The sequence below is a fragment of the Balaenoptera physalus genome (assembly GCF_965194825.1).
Source record: "Balaenoptera physalus genome assembly, chromosome: 19".
In the NCBI taxonomy this organism is placed as follows: domain Eukaryota; kingdom Metazoa; phylum Chordata; class Mammalia; order Artiodactyla; family Balaenopteridae; genus Balaenoptera; species Balaenoptera physalus.
The window spans coordinates 8,494,557-8,511,216 of record NC_138900.1 but is presented as its reverse complement, the minus strand read 5'-3'; the positions used below and the strand labels follow the sequence as shown (position 1 = coordinate 8,511,216).

General features: G+C 51.7%; 1 protein-coding gene and 1 long non-coding RNA gene across 10 annotated transcripts in view; one reads left to right on the top strand and one right to left on the bottom strand.

The window, feature by feature from the left end:
• Positions 1-8: 8 nt before the first annotated feature.
• Positions 9-10,076, bottom strand: LOC309649006. Its single transcript, XR_014256902.1, has 2 exons — positions 9,973-10,076; positions 9-7,226 (listed from the first exon to the last, which is right to left on the bottom strand). It is a non-coding gene; the product is annotated as an uncharacterized lncRNA (long non-coding RNA).
• Positions 6,715-16,660, top strand: part of BICRA (BRD4 interacting chromatin remodeling complex associated protein) — a 78,832-nt gene continuing 68,886 nt past the window's right edge. For 2 of the 9 annotated variants that reach the window (XM_082438375.1, XM_082438367.1), the window contains exon 1: positions 10,463-10,696. The gene's annotated coding sequence lies outside the window, so the exon portion shown is untranslated. Of the gene's footprint in view, positions 6,801-7,899; positions 7,956-8,392; positions 9,823-10,460; positions 10,697-16,660 lie in introns of those variants that run through there. The other 7 variants (XM_082438368.1, XM_082438374.1, XM_082438370.1 and 4 more) reach the window with 6 other exon arrangements.

Here is a 16,660-nt window from a genome sequence, read left to right as displayed (position 1 = left end):
TGATTGGGTTGTTTGTTTTTTCTGTTATCAAGTTGTATGAGCTATTTGTATATTTTGGAAATTAAGCCCTTGTCAGTTGCATCATTTACAAATATTTTCTCCCAATCCATAGGTTGTCTTTTTGTTTTGTTTATGGTTTCCTTTGCTGTGCAAAAGCTCATAAGTTTGATTAGGTTCCATTTGTTTAGTTTTGTTTTTATTTCTATTGCCTTGGGAGACCCAACAGTGGAATATTATTCAGCCATAAAAAGGAATGAAGTTCTGATTCATGCTACAGCATGGGTGAACTTTGAAAACATTATGCTGGGAATTCCCTGGCAGTCCAATGGTTAGGACTCTGCGCTCTCACTGCCAAGGGCCTGGGATCAATCCCTGGTTGGGGAACTAAGATCCCACAAGCCATGAGGGGTGGCCAAAAAGAAAAAAAGAAAACATCATGCTAAGTGAAAGAAGCCAGACACAGAGGCCATATATTGTAGGATTCCATTTATATGAAACGTCCAGAATAGACAAATCCATAGAGATAGCAGATTCGTGGTTGCCTAGGGTTGGTGGGTAGGGGGGAAATAGGAAGGACAGCTAATGGTACAGGGTTTCTTGTTGGGGTGATGAAAATGTACTGGAACTAGATAGTGGTGATGGTTGCACAGCCTTGTGAATATACAATAAACCATGGAATGGTCCACTGTACATGAATAAGTTTTATGGTATGTAGATTGCATAGCAATTAAAAGTAATAACGACAGTGACAAGAAAACCTTCAATGACGGTGTATGGCCTTTGGGATCAAACCCCAAATCCCTGGTGTAAGGTCACTCAGTCCCTAAGCCTCTCTCAGCCAAGCTCTCAAGACTCCAGCAGCCCAACCTGCCTTCTTTCCCTGCCGCTGCCACCTCTGGGGCTTTGCACCTGCCCTTCCCCTCCACCCTTGTCTGACTAACTCTATTTATCTTGCAAGTCTTAGCTTACAATTGACTTCCTTCAGGAAGGTCTCCCTTAATCCCCAGAGTCTAAGTCACCGGGTTCCCAAAGTAGCATTTGGGATGAGTTCCAGGTGACATTTTAATTGTTATGCATTTATTTTAAAGCACGTTGGGGAAAAAAGGAACTGGCCCTTCACACCTGTGACTTCATGACTTTTGTTCCTTGGGATGAGCCTAAGGTAGCCCCAGGGGAACCCATCAAAGGAAGAAAAAAGTTGGTTGAAAGAACAAATTTTATTTTATTTTATTGAAGTATAGTTGATTTACAATGTTGTGTTAATTTCTACTGTACAGCAAAGTGATTTGGTGATACATATATATTTTTTCATATTCTTTTCCATTATGGTTTATCACAGGATACTGAATATAGTTCCCAGTGTTATACAGGGGGACTTTGTTGTTTATGAGAGAACACATCTTTAAGGTACAGACAATAGAGGCAGTACTCGGCAAAAGTTGTGAAATAGACCTTTAGGAAGAACAGAAGTGGGGAAACCCCGGGGGGCTGAGTTAACTCCACCTGACCTCCCATAGCAGCCGTCAGGCTAATATCTGTCACAGTGCGAAATGATTTGTTTTATGTCTGTCTCCCGCACTGGGGTGTGAGTCCCATGAAGGCAGGGCTGGGCCTGGCTCTTCCCCGCTGTGTCCCCAGCACTGCCCGCGCAGGGCGGGGCACGGAGCAGGTGCTCAGAGAGGGTGTGCTGAATAAACTGAGGCCAAGCTGTTCCGGAGTGTGGACTACCCCCAAGGGCACTAGGGAGCCTTAGGAGGGTTTCAATCAGGGGAGTGTCAAGGTTGATCAGTGCTTTAGAAATTCCAGGCTCCCTTTCTACTTTGGACCCGGAAAATCCACATTCCTCCCCATCTGACCTTTCCTATCAGACTCCTCTTTACCCTTCTCCTCCTCCAGGAAGCCTTCCTGAACTGCAGGCTGGGTCAGGTGCCTGCTCTGGGCTTCCACAACCCACCACCTTCCCCCATCCCAGCCCTGTCTACCTTGGGGGTGGGTCTGTATCCTCCAGAGACTTGTGAGATCTCCACAAGTTCTGCCCTGGGCTCTCAGGAACCACTCCAGAGCAGGTGCGTTGACTGGACCTCTCTCCACTGCCATTTCCCCAGATCTCCCTCCATTCTTTCCCTCCACCAGCCCCTCCCTAGCTGTTTTTGGATCCTCTCCTCGTATACACTGCCATGTGTATTATTTTTTAAATCGTGTGCTTAACACCACTGCTTTCTCACCATTTAAAATTTAAAAAAAATTTTGTATCATGAAGTTGACTATTGTCACCATTTAAAATGTACAATTCAGTGGCATTAAGCACAGTGTTGTACCACCATCACCACTATCTAATTCTCGAAATTTCCCATCACCCCAAAAGGAAACCCTGTGCCCATGTAGCAGTCACTCGTCACTCCCCCCTCCCCCCAGGCCCTGGCCACCTCTGCTTTCTGTCTCTATGGATTTGCCTCTTCTGGACAGTTCATATAATGGACTCACGCAATATGTGGCCTTTTGGATCTAGCTTCTTACACTTAGCATCCTGTTTTCAAGGTTCCATGTCGTAGCATGGATCCGTTCCTTTTTGTGGCTGAATAATATTCCATTGTGTGGATAGACCACATTTTGTTGATTCATTCATCTGCTGGTGGACATTTGGGTTGTTTCCACCTTCTGGCTATTGTGAATAATGCTGCTGGGAACATTCATGTACAAGTTATTGTTTGAACACCTGTTTTCAACTCTTCTGGGTATACACAGGGTGTGGCCATGTAGTAATTCCAGGTGCAACTTATGGAGGAAACAGCAAACTGTTGTCCATATTGGTGGCCCCTTCACCCACCAGCAGTGTGTGAGGATTCTGATTTCCCCACATCCTTTCTAACACTTGGTATTGTCCCTTTTTTGGATTATGGCCATTCTAGTGAGGGCGAAGTGGCCTCTCATGGTTTTGACTTGCATTTCCCTAATGACTAATAACCTTGAGCATCTTTTTATGTGCTTCTTGGTCATTTTCTCACTATCTTTTGCAAACTGACCTCAGCTCCTACCACCTTGCTAAAGCCATTTTCCCCATATTCACCAATCCACTGGTTTCCCTTTTTAAAAAATTTTTTTTAAAATTTATTTTATTGAAGAATAGTTGATTTACAATGTTGTATTAATTTCTGCTTACAGCAAAGTGATTCAGTTATATATATATATATATATATATATATATATATATATATATACTCTTTTTCATATTTGTTTCCATTATGGTTTATTACAGAATATTGAATATAGTTCTTTCGGCTATACAGTAGGACCTTGTTGTTTATCCACTGGCTTATCTTAATTCCCATTTTTTCCTGTCTCTCAGCAACTCTGGTTGCCTTCCTCTCTCTCCCACCATGACCTACCCATTCTTGGTCTTCCTCTTCTTTTTCTGGAGAGAGATGTGGGACCTTGGGCCAGTTATTTAACTTCTCTGTGCCTCGGTTTTTTCATCTGTGAAATGAGACCGCTATTTCGACTTCTTAGTTGTTGTAACAATTCAATGAGCTTAGAAGTGTGCCTGATCATTACACAGTAATGATCAGGGAAGTATTTAATGGTGAGAGGAGTAGGAGGGCTGAGGGCAGAACATTTCCTCATGAAAGGTACTTAAAAAAATTAAAAAGCTGGAGGGTGAAAAAATAAAATAAAATTTAAAAGCTTGCTCTGATACAGAATTTTAGGAAAAACCATCAGAAATTCTTTTATTAAAAAAAAAAAACCCACAAGAATATTACTCAGCCATAAAAAAGAATGAAATAATGCCATTTGCAGCAACATGGATGGACCTGGAGATTATCATACTAAGTGAAGTAAGTCAGACAAAGACAAATATCATATGATATCGCTTATATGTGGAATCTAAAAAGAAAAAAAGAAATACAAATGAACTTATTTACAAAACAGAAAGAGATTCACGGACATAGAAAACACACTTATGGTTACCAAAGGGGAAAGGGGAGGGGGGTAGGGATAAATTAGGAGTCTGGGATTAACATATACACACTACTATATATAAAATAGATAACCAACAAGGACCTACTGTATAGCACAGGGAACTATACTCAATATTTTGTAATAACCTACAAGGGAAAAGAATCTGAAAAAGAATACATATATATTATATATATATATGGACTGAATCACTTTGCTGTACACCTGAAACTAACATGACATTGCATATCAACTATACTTCAATTTAAAAAAGTAAAAAAAAAAAAAACCCACAAAACTCCTCTACGACAGAAAGCATACAAAATAGTTCACCTTCATTAAGAATCTGCATTAAGAAATAGAGACACAGATGTAGAGAACAAACGTATGGACACCAATGGGGGAAAGAGGTGCGGGGCGGGGGCGGTGATGAATTGGGGGATTGGGATTGACATATATACACTAATATGTATAAAATAGATAACTAATAAGAACCTGCTGTATAAAAAAATAAATAAAATTCAAAGATTAAAAAAAATAATCTGCATTAAGCTTCTTATAGCTTTTAAAACAATGCATCAAAAGACAAAAAAGTTTTTAGGGGCAAGTGTAATACGGTGGTTAAAAGTATGAACTTTGGAGAAGGGCTGCCTGGGTCCGAATCCCTGTGACGCCTGATGTGGGCAATTCTATAACCTCTCTGTGACTCAGTTTCCACATGCGTAAAACGGGATGCTGTTAGAACCTGCTAGGATCTTTAGGGACATTCACCGAGTTTATCTATGTACCTGGGCCGGCAGCGCCAGCTCTGGTAGGCGTTAACTTAGAACTACATCATCTCGTAGCCGGTCAAGTTTTCACTCCAGGCCTGGGTCACTTTCCCAGCCATCTAAACAATGTTTCACAAACCCTGTAGCGAACTTATACAGAGGAAGTCTTGACAAGCAAGATCCGTAACAGGTCAAAACTCAGCTGCAGGAAGTCGTTCTCATTCTCTGCTCCAGATCTCCCGGAACAGAGAGTAATAATAAAAGTCAAAACCCGGACAACTCTCCCTTCTGCAGGTCAATTCCGCCAGCGTCGTTTTCCGGAGGAGGCAGGCTTCCCTTCTTAAAGGGGCCTCTCCTAGTTTTGACTTTCTCTTCTCTCTCCTAAGAGGGCCTGGCTGGTTTCTCCTCCTTATCCCCCACTTAGCATCTCTCAGGAAGTGGGCTCTCCCTCTCCGTTGGGATGTTAAATCCTGCAGTGATTACTAATAAATAAAGCCACTCTTCATTGAATCTGGATTTCTGTTGGTCCTGAGTACGTGAAGGAGCTCAATTCCCCAAACACCATTGTGGGTTGTAGGGGGCGCAGGTCGGGGGTCCATGGCCTCTATAGCCAAGTCAAGAGTCTTCCTAGGGGCCGTTGCTTCGAGGTACGTGGATGAAAAGGGAGAGTTCTCAGAACTTAATATTTTTGTTTACAAGTTTCTAACTTTACAAAGGTCCAAACAGATCTACCCTCCACGCACCCCGGTCTCCCTCCCCACAGACGCTGCAATTACCAGTTTGTTTCTGCTTTCGAAGATATTCTGTGCATTTAACAATTAGAAGCTTATTATATTTTCTCACCTCCCCCTTAAATTATTATACACTCTTCCTCCTTCATTGCCTTTTCCCCTTAACTGAATTCATAGCTTATTCCGCGTCGGTTCATGTATTACTTCCTCATTTTACGGTTATTTCATGTCCCCCTGTGGGCCGGACCACAGCTTATTTAATGAGTCCCCTATCCATGGACAGCTAGGTTGTTTTCGGGTTTGCTTATCCTTACTACTTTTTATGAAAACAAAAACAATATTCCCTACCCCCTTGGTTAGCATTTATCAAGAAACCTGCGGAAGCCTCAACCTGCCCGCCCCCGCTGCCAGCCTCCACTTAGAGTATCCCCATCTCCAGGGTTCCAGTGCTTTGGCGGCGCGTCTTATGTAGGTTGCCTGGCTGAAGCTGTCAGGCGCAGGCCGGGACCCTCTGGCGCCCCGCCCCGCGGCCGGCCCGCAGTCGGGCCGATTCAAATCCAGCCAATGGCAGCGTGTAAACAAACCCAGGCCCCGCCCCACGATGAATAATTCTCCGGGCCGGCGCGAAGCCTATTTAACTAGGCGGGGGAAGGGGGCGGGACGGAGATGTTGCCCCGCCCCCAGCATGGGCCAATGGGCGACTAGACCCCGCCCCCCGCACTTGCCGCTCTGAGGACCCAAGGTCGGGGTGGGCTTGTAGCTGCCTGATTTGCCGCCGCTCGCTGTCTTGGCGCTCCAGGCGAGCCAGCGTAGCTGCGTGCTGGGGTAGCACTGTCCCGCTGTACTAGCCATATTTAAAGGGCGCGGTCAGAGAGCGCCGGTCGCTCCGGAGTCAGTGCCCTCCTAGTCCTCCTATTTTTCCCCTCCTGGCGGCTAGAATTCGGATCCTGGAGAGGTCTTTGATGAAAACTTGCCCCTGAAGTCGGATTGAACGAGAAGTGGAGGGACCGCAGGGGTGTTTTGGGCAAGGTTTTTTCTTGCTTTGTTCCTTTTTGTTATTGAAGTGTTACATGCCTCCAGAAAAGTGCACGGATCCTAAGCGTGCTGCTCAACTGAAAACGAAAAACACCCGTGGAAACATCTTGCCAGATAAAGAAACAGAACTTGGGTTGGCCAAGTTTTAGACTTTGCACTTGCGGGTGCGAGGGAGGAGCCGCGATGGCCGTTGTTTTGACTTTCAGAGGCACAAACAACTTGTTAAAAAAAAAAAAAAGAAAGAAAAAGGAAAACCACGCCTCTGTACAGAAACGGGAATCAGGCCAGGCTCTGGTCAGGCTCCCTCAGGGTAGGAGCTGGGCTGTTGGACGGGTAGGAGGTGTAGGACTCAGAGATAAAGGGTATTAGGATCTGGTTGGGAGAGCCGAGGGTGGGGTGGGGAAGGACTAGAAATTTGAGGGGACTAGAAATTTGAGGGGATAGAAAATGCGCTTGTACTGGGGGTGGGGGAGGGGAGGTTTCTGGGCTGGAGGGTTGGGAAGACCAGGGGGACTTGGAGCCCGTGGGCTAAAAGTGGAACAAGGCATCACAGCCCCTGGGAGAGGGCAGGTTAATTCTCCAGTGTCCTGGACTTTCCACAGCAAATGGGTTTCATGCTGTTCCTTTTCAGCTGCACGGTTATAATTAAAACAGTCCATTAAACGTTGAGATGAGGGGCCCAGAAATCCAAGCTCATTCAGCAAATATTTGTGAGGTGTCTGTCTTCTGCCCAGACCTATGTTAGGAGAGAGGAAGTATCGTGACCTATATGGGATTAAGTTCCATATTGGCAGGCAAGGACCCTGTGTCCAGAGCCCAGCTGAGCACAGGGGTGTAGCGTATTTGGTAGATGAGAAAAGGTGGGTGCATCTTCTCCCGTCCTAATTTCTCACATCTGGATGCTGCTCTGTCCCTGTCCCATAAGAGCTTCTATGTGCCTCGTCCCATTTCATCCTTTCCATAGCCTTCATAACGTCTGGACTCTGGGGACAAACAGAGCTGGGTTTGACTCCCCGGCTGTGTGAGATTGATCCGGTTTCTTACCCTCTCCACACAAAAATGTTAAAATTGAGGTTTAAATGAGAGTCAGCACCTGGCCCAGGGGGTTGGTATTAACAGTTGTCAGAGTGTTTATCAAAGCGAGGAGTTAGTTAGGATTACCAGCTTAATGATGTGTTCAGGGGAGATAAACAGATGTCTGCAATGCATCAAAAACTGAGATGGATATGATGGATGGATAGATGCACAGATGTGTGATTAAGCTAGTAGAGTAGGATGCTGATGGTTGAATCTAGGTGGTGGGTATTTATCCTATTTCTTCCACCTTTCCATATTTGAAAATGTTCAGAATAAAATGTTGGGGGGGGGCGATGGATTTTGGTGTCTGACTATACGGTCCCATTTTACAGATGAGAAAACGGAGGAGCTGGAGAAGTGACTTGCCCCAGGTTCATCAGGTGACTCGGTAACAGAACATCTGGGATTAGTTCCTCCCCTGGCTGGGTATCCCTGGGGCAAGTTGCTGAACCTATCTGGGTCTCACTGCCAACCCGATTCTGAACCTGGAACTGACAACTTGCATCTGATTTTCAAAGGGAAGGGGTGTGTCGCCCCCTAAAGAATAGCAGGTCTCTTCCTATTTGGGCCCATATAGACCCCTCCTCTGGCCTTGGACATTTGACCTCCCAGGGCTTTGCCAGCCATGGCTAGATTGGGGGCTTCTTTCACACCCATGCCCATTCCAGCCCGCCTGGCCTCAAGACGACCTTCCTAAGAGGTCAGGTATGCCTGTGGAAGGGTGGGTATTATCTCATTGTTCAGCAGATCTTTCTTGAGCACTTATTAAGTGCCAGGCACTGTTCTGGGGTGTGTGTTGGGGGGGTGGGGGGGTAGATACCATAATGCACCTAAGAAGCCTGGAACCTGCTACAGAGGGCAGGGGAAACTGAGGCTAAGTGACTTATTTGCTTACTTGCTCATTGTCTGTGGTCCCTAATAGACTGTGAGCTGCGGAATGGGGGTGGGAGGTAGCGATGGGGCAGGAACCAGGGTGTTCTTGGTCACTGCTATATTCCTGGCACACACTAGATACCCATAAACAATACTTCCTGTATGAATGAATAAACTTGGACAGTCACCCCTCGCAATGCCTCAGGTCTGCTACCTTTGAACCCCAGTCAGTTCCCTAGTTCCGAGTCCCCCAGTGTTGGCAGCTATGACAAGAGACACCAGTGCCACCCAGCTCAGATCAAGTCCCACTACCTGGTTGTGTGACCTTGGGCAAAACGCTTCCCCTCTCTGAGCCAATTTAGTTTTCTACACTTCAAGGTGGGAATAACTAAAGGTCTCTAGGGGGGAGTTCCTGGAGGTCTCTTCTTGGTGAAGACTGGAAAAATGGCACCCAGATAAATGAACACCCAAGGTGTAGCCCAGTGGCTCAATCTTAGCAAATAGAAGGGCAAGCTGCACAAAAATAATGTCCTTGTATGTTGCTGTTCCTGGAAGGATCACATACCTCAGTGGGCCATGGATGACTACTATATGAGTTATAGATTGACCACTGTCTTATGTTTGGGGCAACACGTGTTCACTTCTGGAATTGATAAGGTTTCCTTTTTCTATAATAGTCAATAATAACAGCACTTATCTGGCACTTCCTGTCAGATGCTGCTCTCCATGAGAACATTTTCTCCTAATGACCTTATGAAATGAGGCCTATTAATTATTTCCTCTTGGAAATGGACGGAGAGGTGAAGTAATTTGTCCAAGGTCACACAGCAAAGGAAGTGGCAGGATGTGAAGCACGGGCTCACTGGTTTGAGTCAGGGCGCTTAACCTCCGTGGTCTCTTAAATAATATGCGTAGTGCCACCAAGATGCCAGGATCAATTCTAAAGCTTAAAACACATAGGTCTCAATCACTCATTTATTCAACACGCATTTATTGAGCTGCTTCGGTATACACATGGCTTTTCCAGGGCACCGGGGAAATAGAAGGTAAGAAGAAACCAGAATATAAGTTCCCTTGGCTTGTGCGCCCCGGCAGGGTAGCTCCGAGCTGTCTAGGTGCTCGATGGGCCCCGAGCAACGCGCAGGGCACACAGCAGGCGCTCAGCAAGCGTTCCCTGAACGAACGCGCGAATCGAAGTGTCACGCCCGCAAGGCGTACACGGCCCCGCGGGGCGGAAACAGACCCAACACCACCGAGGCGTCCCGGGGCTTCTGGGAATCCCATCTGCGCGGCCCGAGAGGCCTCGAGGAGGCTCTAAGACAGGTCGGACCCACGTCCCCGGCGCCCTCCCCGGGGCGTAGCAGCTTAAAAGACCGATTGAGGTGAGTGAGCGAGCCGCGTTCGGGGTCCCGGCCAGTAGCCCCAAAGCACCGCCCGCCCCCGCGCCTTCCACCCTTTTGGCTCCGACTCCCGGCTCCTTCGCGATTCCACCTGCGGGGCCTCCCCTCTCCTCCAGCCGCGACTCCCGCTACCTTTTCGAACCTTCGGCGCTCCCCCTGGTCGCGTCCTCCCGCCCGGCGACCATCCCCCGCGTCGGGGCGCGCCCAGGGCGCACCGCGCCCGCTCCCCAGCCGGGCTGGGCGCCCGGGATACGGGAGGGCGAATCCCTTTAGCCTTTCCCCCTAATCCGGAGCATCGCTCGATGCAGTCGGCAGACTCCACCGTAGCCTGGGAAGGCGCGCCCCTGAACCCCCGGGACTAGGGCTGGGGAGGGGGCGGCGCCGGTGCGGAGGTCACCCTCCCGGGGCGTTCGCAGCCTCCCATTCGTTCGCGGGCCCGCAGCTCGGCGCCCAGAGCCGAAGCTGGTTTGCGGAGTCGCGGGGCGGGGCCTCCTCCAAGCCCGTCCCTCAGCGAGGGCGGAGGGAGGAGGAGGAGGAGGAGGAAAGGGGGGGTGGAACACAAAACCTGCAAGGTTTTTTTTTTTTTCTTTTGCATGTAATTAAAAAATAAATTTTTTTTTTTTTTTTTTTTTTTTTGCAAACCCGAGGGGTCCCGCCCGGAGCGGGCGCGGGTCCGGGGCGCCCGGGCCGCGGCGCGGGGCGGCGGCAGGGGCCTGGCGGAGGCTGCCGGGCGGCCGCCATGCGATCAGGCAGTGCGCTGACCGGCCCGGCCGGTCGGCCCCTTCTGGGTCCTCCCTTTGCAGCCCGTGCGGGGCCGTCTCGGAGACCCCGCGCCGACGGCTGCTCAAACATCAGGGTGAGTTTCTCACAATGTAGCAATTTCTCTTTAAATCTCTTAACTCTCTCTACCTGCGAGTCGGGGCTGTGACAGGGCGCAAAAGCGAGGGGGGAGTGGGGGTTGGCGGCGAGGGTGTGTGTGGGGGGAGCCGAAGCCGGGGCCGAACCCACCCCCCCGACACTCACACACTTAGCCCCCCAACCGGGGCGCATCGCCCGCTGCCTCTTTTTCTGTTCGGCGCCCACCACCCCCGGCAGCCCCCCCTCACCCCCCGCGTCTCTCCATCACCGCCGCCCCGATCCTGCGGGGACCCCCCCCACCCACCCCGGGCTCCCCTGCCCAAACCCGGCGCCCGGTGCCTCCCCGGCCCTCCCGCCGGCTGCCGGGGATACAATGGAGCGGCGGAAAAACGAGACCTAACGTTCCACGGGGGGAGGGGTGGGGAGACCCCCTCCCCCGGGCCCGGGGGGCCCCCCTCCCCTCGCCCTGCTCCCTGCCTTTTGGGGAAGAAGAGGGCAATGGGGCAGCGGATGGTGGTTTCCCGGCCGGAGCTGGCGAGCCTTCATCTCCCCCTTTCGCCCGTCCCCTGCGCTCCCTCCTCAGATCCCTCCGGGGGTGCCGGGGAGAAACGGGGCCTCCGGCATGCTGGGGAGGGATGGATGCGGAAGGAAGCCACTGGGTCTTCTCCTCCCCACCGCCCCGAAACAATGAAAGGAGTTGACTTGGTCCCCCACCCCCCAGCAATGAAAGGAGTTGACCCCCGCCCCCGCTAGCTGGTTGTTCCCGGAGGGGGCCGTTACGGGGGGTGGGGAGGAGGGAGGTGAGCCTTACCCCTGTCACCTCCGAGATTTGGGGCGGCCCCCCATCTCCACCCCCTCGGCCTAGCAATGGGAGGCACCAGGCCCAGCCCGGGCACCGCGCTCGGGTGGTGACCTTTAGACAAAGGCAGCCCTTTCCCTGTGGTGAGCCCGGACGAGCCGGGCCCGAGGCCTCCCCGGGCCCCTGCGGAGGGCGGCCGGGCCGCGGGCACCCGGAGGGAGGGATGGAGGAGGAGGGAGGAGGGATGGAGCCATCTGGTTTTCCCATCCCTCGCTGCCCCTCGGCTGCTTCTCCGGCTCCTGTCACGGGCGGCCGCGGGGAGACCAGGGACCGCGGGCTGCCCAGGCCTTGGTCCGCGGCCAGCGGCGAGCGGGGCGAGCAGCCGCGGGCGGGCTCGGGAGGCAGCGGTGATTGGAAGGCACGGCGGCTCCTTCCTCTCCGCACCCCTTTGTTTTGCTTTGTGGTTCTGAGCAGCTGAACTTCCCGGGAGGTGGGGTCAGAGGCCGCTGTGTCAGCTCTCCCCGGAGGCCGGGGTGACAGGTCCCAGCCCTCTGGTGTACCCGGACCGGGGGCTCCTGCCCGTGCTCGGCCTTCTGTCCGGACAGGCAGCCCCTTTTGTTACATAGCTCTCCGATAGTATAGATCTGGGGATGTATTGAGGGTTTGCTTTTCCCTTACACCTCCTTTCCCAGGGCTCTTGTCAGGGAAACAGTTTTTAGAAACACCCCCAGACTTCAAGGCCTGAGATTTCTGAGAAGTGCTCTGTGCTTTCAACCTCTCCTCTCACCTGGGGTGGGGATGGGGGCCTCAGTCAACGCCGATCTGCTAGGGTGGTGGGAGAACAGGGGAGCTCAGGAACCACCCCCTTCCCATGTGCCAGCGTCCAGTGAGACTTAAGGGGTGTGCTTAGCTACACCCCCCTTCCCCAGAGCTCCCCCACTCTTGGAAGGCGGAAATAACATCTCCTACCCAGAGAGCATTAGGGATTGGCTACTGTTAGGTGCGCTACCCACTGGCCACCACCCGAGGAGGAAGTTGGGTCAGTTATGTGATTCCCGTTTTGCAGACAGGCTAATGGAGGCTCAGAGAAGCTAAGTGATTTGCCCGGGGTCACACAGCCCCAATCTGTAACCGTCTCAAGTTTTTCCAACTCAGCTCAAAACTCTTAGGTTCTCCTGTACCCCTCTTTGGCAATTTGTCCGTTTGATTTCAGTTGAGTCTCAAATGTAGATAATACCAGGAAGGAGCGGCTGAATAACCCCCCCGCCCAGTGCTCGTTTGGGGAAGGGGTAAGGAGCATCTGGAAGCTGGGCTGAGGGCAGGATGCTTTCACCTGTGGCTGGAGCAGAGCGTTTGCCTGCAGGAGCTGAGGATTGGAGGTGTGGAGTCAGGAGAAGGGGGGGCCCCAGGCCTCGCTGGCTGGGGTTTGGGGGGCACTTGGTCAGTGGCCCCTCTGTCATCCTCATCCTGCTCCACCTGACCTGGGACTTGGCCCCGCTGGGAGGGAATCTGAGCTGCCGGGGACCTTCGTCGTCTCTCTGCCCCGTGACCCTCCATGGCGCCGTGATGTAGCTGGCAGAGAACTCCCCTGACCGCTCTCCCCTCGGCCTGGGCGGCAGACTCCCTGCCCCACCCTGTAACCTCAGGCGCTAGATTCAACTCACTAGTCCTCAGTTTCCTCATCTGCAGGTGGGGATCAGTAGAGCTTCCTTAACTGACCTTGTGGTGACTGAAAGTTTTATCCAAACGTGTTATTTTTATTTCTCATTCAGCATACGGGGATATGGCAGGCCTGCAGGGGTGGGGAGGAAAGTTGGGTGCTGGGTATTTTAGGGTGAATGGCAAAAGGCATCTACCCTGGAGGAATTCCCTGTGGTGGTGGGTGAGGGCCCACTGTAAGGAGTTCCACTTTGGTGACACTCCGCCTCCAGCTCTCTGGGACCCCACCCCTTCAGCACTTGCGGGTGTCGAATACACGTTTGGCCGGTGGTGGGGGGGGAGATGAGGGGGAAGAGCTGGGGAGGGCCCAGCTTCCCCAGTGAGGGGGGCAATATGGGCGATCTTGCCATTTTACAGATGAGGAAACTGAGTCCAGCGGATACCTGTTCTATGGCTGAGAGGGGACTCCAGCCCAGACTTCAGGGAGGGGGTGGGGTGTGATTGGAGAGGGGCTAACACTTGGAGGGACACCCTACAAATACCTTCCTGAGGTGACAGGCATCATAGGTAATCATAATTCCTGTGGGGCGGAGGCAGGAGGGGAGGGGCTGTAGGTCTCTCTAGGGTGAGTGCTTCCTGAAAGTTGGAACTGATTTTTGGGGGGCAGGGTGGGAGTGGAAAAGGGGGGAAGCGTGAGGCCCAAGAGTGACAGGCCTATGCCCTGCCCCCCTTTTTTGCCTGCTTCCTTCCCAGAGGCCTCAGGGGCCTTCCCCAACCTTCCCTGGGGATGTGGGGTCTTCCCCCTCTCCCCTCTGAGAGGTTGTGAAAGGGTCCAGGGGTCAGCGCCAAGCCCAGGGGGCCTGGCAGGAGGGTCCTGGCGGGTGTGTGGGTACCCCGGGGTCCTGGGGGGGGTCACCTTTGAGCCCCAGGCCCAGCCACCATCAGAGTTCCCGCCCGCCCTCCCAGCTCTCCCCCGTGGCTGTCTTGACTCCTGGTCTCAAGAATGCAGAGGGCTGCTGGTGGGGGGAAGTTAATTGGAAACAGGAAAACATGGCATTCCTTTCTAGCCGGCCTGGGCCTGGAAAGCAGTGAGGGGCTGCCTTTCTCCCTCTCCCGCCCTGCAGGGGAGAAGGGTGGGGGGCATGGTTCTCTTGCCTCTGTCTCTCCGGGGTCTTTCCCCCACCAGGCTCCCTGACTCTTAGTGGAAACAGCAAGTTGCCTGTTTTACATCCATGATGTAAAACGCTCTCCCCCCAATCAGAATGACTTGCCCCCCTTTTTCACCGGGTCATATCCAAGTTTGTCCCCGCTCTCTGAGGGCGGAGGGCCTGTCTTAGTTGGCTCCCCAGCGTAGGATGTGTCACACTAGAGACACATGGGAAATGTTTGGTTGACTGGTCCCCAAGGATTCCCTCCTCCTTCCTTCCCTAGACTTCTCCGCTGCCTGGGGTACCACCATTAGAGTTTTATCCCCATTGACTAAAGCCTTTGTGTCTCAGTGGCATGCAAGATCCCCCAACGGGAAAAGAGAAGGTTTTCTAAGACATTTCTAGTTTGGCGACAATTAGTTTTGTGTCCTGAGTTTGCAGGTATTCATGGTGGCGGGGGATCTGTTGGCAGGAGAAGCTGGAGAGAGGGCCTGTCTGTCTTTAATTGTTCCCGATTAAACTTCCTGAGGGCCTACTGTGTGCCACGGCCCTGGGGCCCAGTTATGATATTGGGACCCAATCCAGGAGGAGGCTAGAGAGAAGTGTTGTCCTCAAGGCTGCTGGGGGACTTTGATGCCTTCTGTCTGGGTGGTTTGCAAAGGCTCCAAGGGGGAAGCAACTTCTTTCTCTCTTTCTCTTTTTTTCTAAGTGATACATCCACATGGGACAAATTCAAAACCCCAAACATAGTAAGTCTCCCCCTTTACCCTCCGGGGCATCCCTGGTCCCCCAACTCGCCTCCCCAGAGCACCACCTCAATCCTGATGTTCTGTGCGCACACATTTATATACATGTGTATGTCTTAAAAAATATTTATTTTGCACAGATGGTAGCACCCTCTTCCCATCGTTCTGCACGTTGCTTTTTTCACTTCATCTCCCTGGGAGATGTGCACAGTACATGGAGAGGTTTCTTCAGCTTTTTCTCAGCTGCGTTGTATTCCTCAGTGTGGGCAAATCCTCCTTGACTCAACACGGATATGGAGGTGTTTCCTAAAGTTTCAGCGTGCAGAGCCAGGGGGCATGCATCCATCTGTCTTACTGGGAAGTGGGTATGCCAGCGGGATAAACTCCTGGAGGCGGGATTGCTGGGTCAAGAGCCTGCGATTTGTCATTCGGTCACTCTTAGGAGGCACGTGTGGAGCTGTATCTTGAAGGAAATCGGTTCCCCTCCTGTTCAAGTCATCCCACCCATCCATCCATTGTCTTTGCCTCTTGTGACCTCCTTGCCCCTTCCTTCCTGCCCGTGGCCTGCACCATGTGCTTGCCACTTGGTGTCGAGGTCAAGGGTGTGGGCGCCGTTGATTCGAATCCCGTCTCTGCCGCTTGCTGGCTGAATGGATGCAGGCAGGGGGCTTGCTGGCTCTGGGCCTCAGTTGCCCCCTCTGTTAAATGGGTTCACCTCAGTACCTACTTTTGGAAAGGTTGTTGTGAGGATTAAATAATACCCATCAAGGTGCATGGGTAGCCTAGCTGAGTCATTCAGTGGAGGTGTCATCTGTCATTCTATGGCAGTTCTGTCTCCTGGGGTCAGGAACCCCTTAATTCTGGGCTGTGAGCCCCCTTACTGGCAGGCAGGGGAGGGAATGTTGGCTTTTCCACTTACCTGCAGCGTGACCTTGGGCAAGCAATCTTTTTCTGGGTCTCGATTTCCTTGTCTGTAAAATGGGCCCATGATGACTCCCTGGCAGGTGGGCTGTGAGGGCCGAAGGAGGTACTGCCCTCCCCAGCCGGGCGTGCAGTAGCCGTTCAGGAAGCAGCATCTGATGTTGCTGTTATTTTCACTATGATTACTGTTCTCCTATGGGCCCCACGCTGACTTCGCCACTCTGAAAGCTCTCCATTGTCTTCCTGAAAGGCACATAGGGAACATTGTTGGCATTCTAAACCGCACAGCAGTGGAGGGCACAGGGCAGGCTGCTGCGGCGGCATGGCCCTGGGGACAGACAGGGCTGTCCTGCTCTGGGTCTCGCTTTCCTCATCTGGAAGAATGGCTGTGATGGGAGACCTACCTGTGTGCTCACGGATGTTCAGTGCTTAACACAGTGCCTGACATATCACAAGTGCTCAGAAAATGTCAGTGGCTGTGATGGTGGTGGTGGTGGTGATGATGGTGATGATGATGATGATGATGATGATGATGATGATGGAGAGAAATCTCCCGTGGAATTAGATACCCGCGTCCTTGCCTCCTTCCCCTAAAACCCCGGGCAGTCAATGTTGGCATTTTAATCAGAGGGAAGGTTCCAAGGCAATCAAATACCCTTTGGGCCTCAGTTTCCTCGTCTGTAACAGAA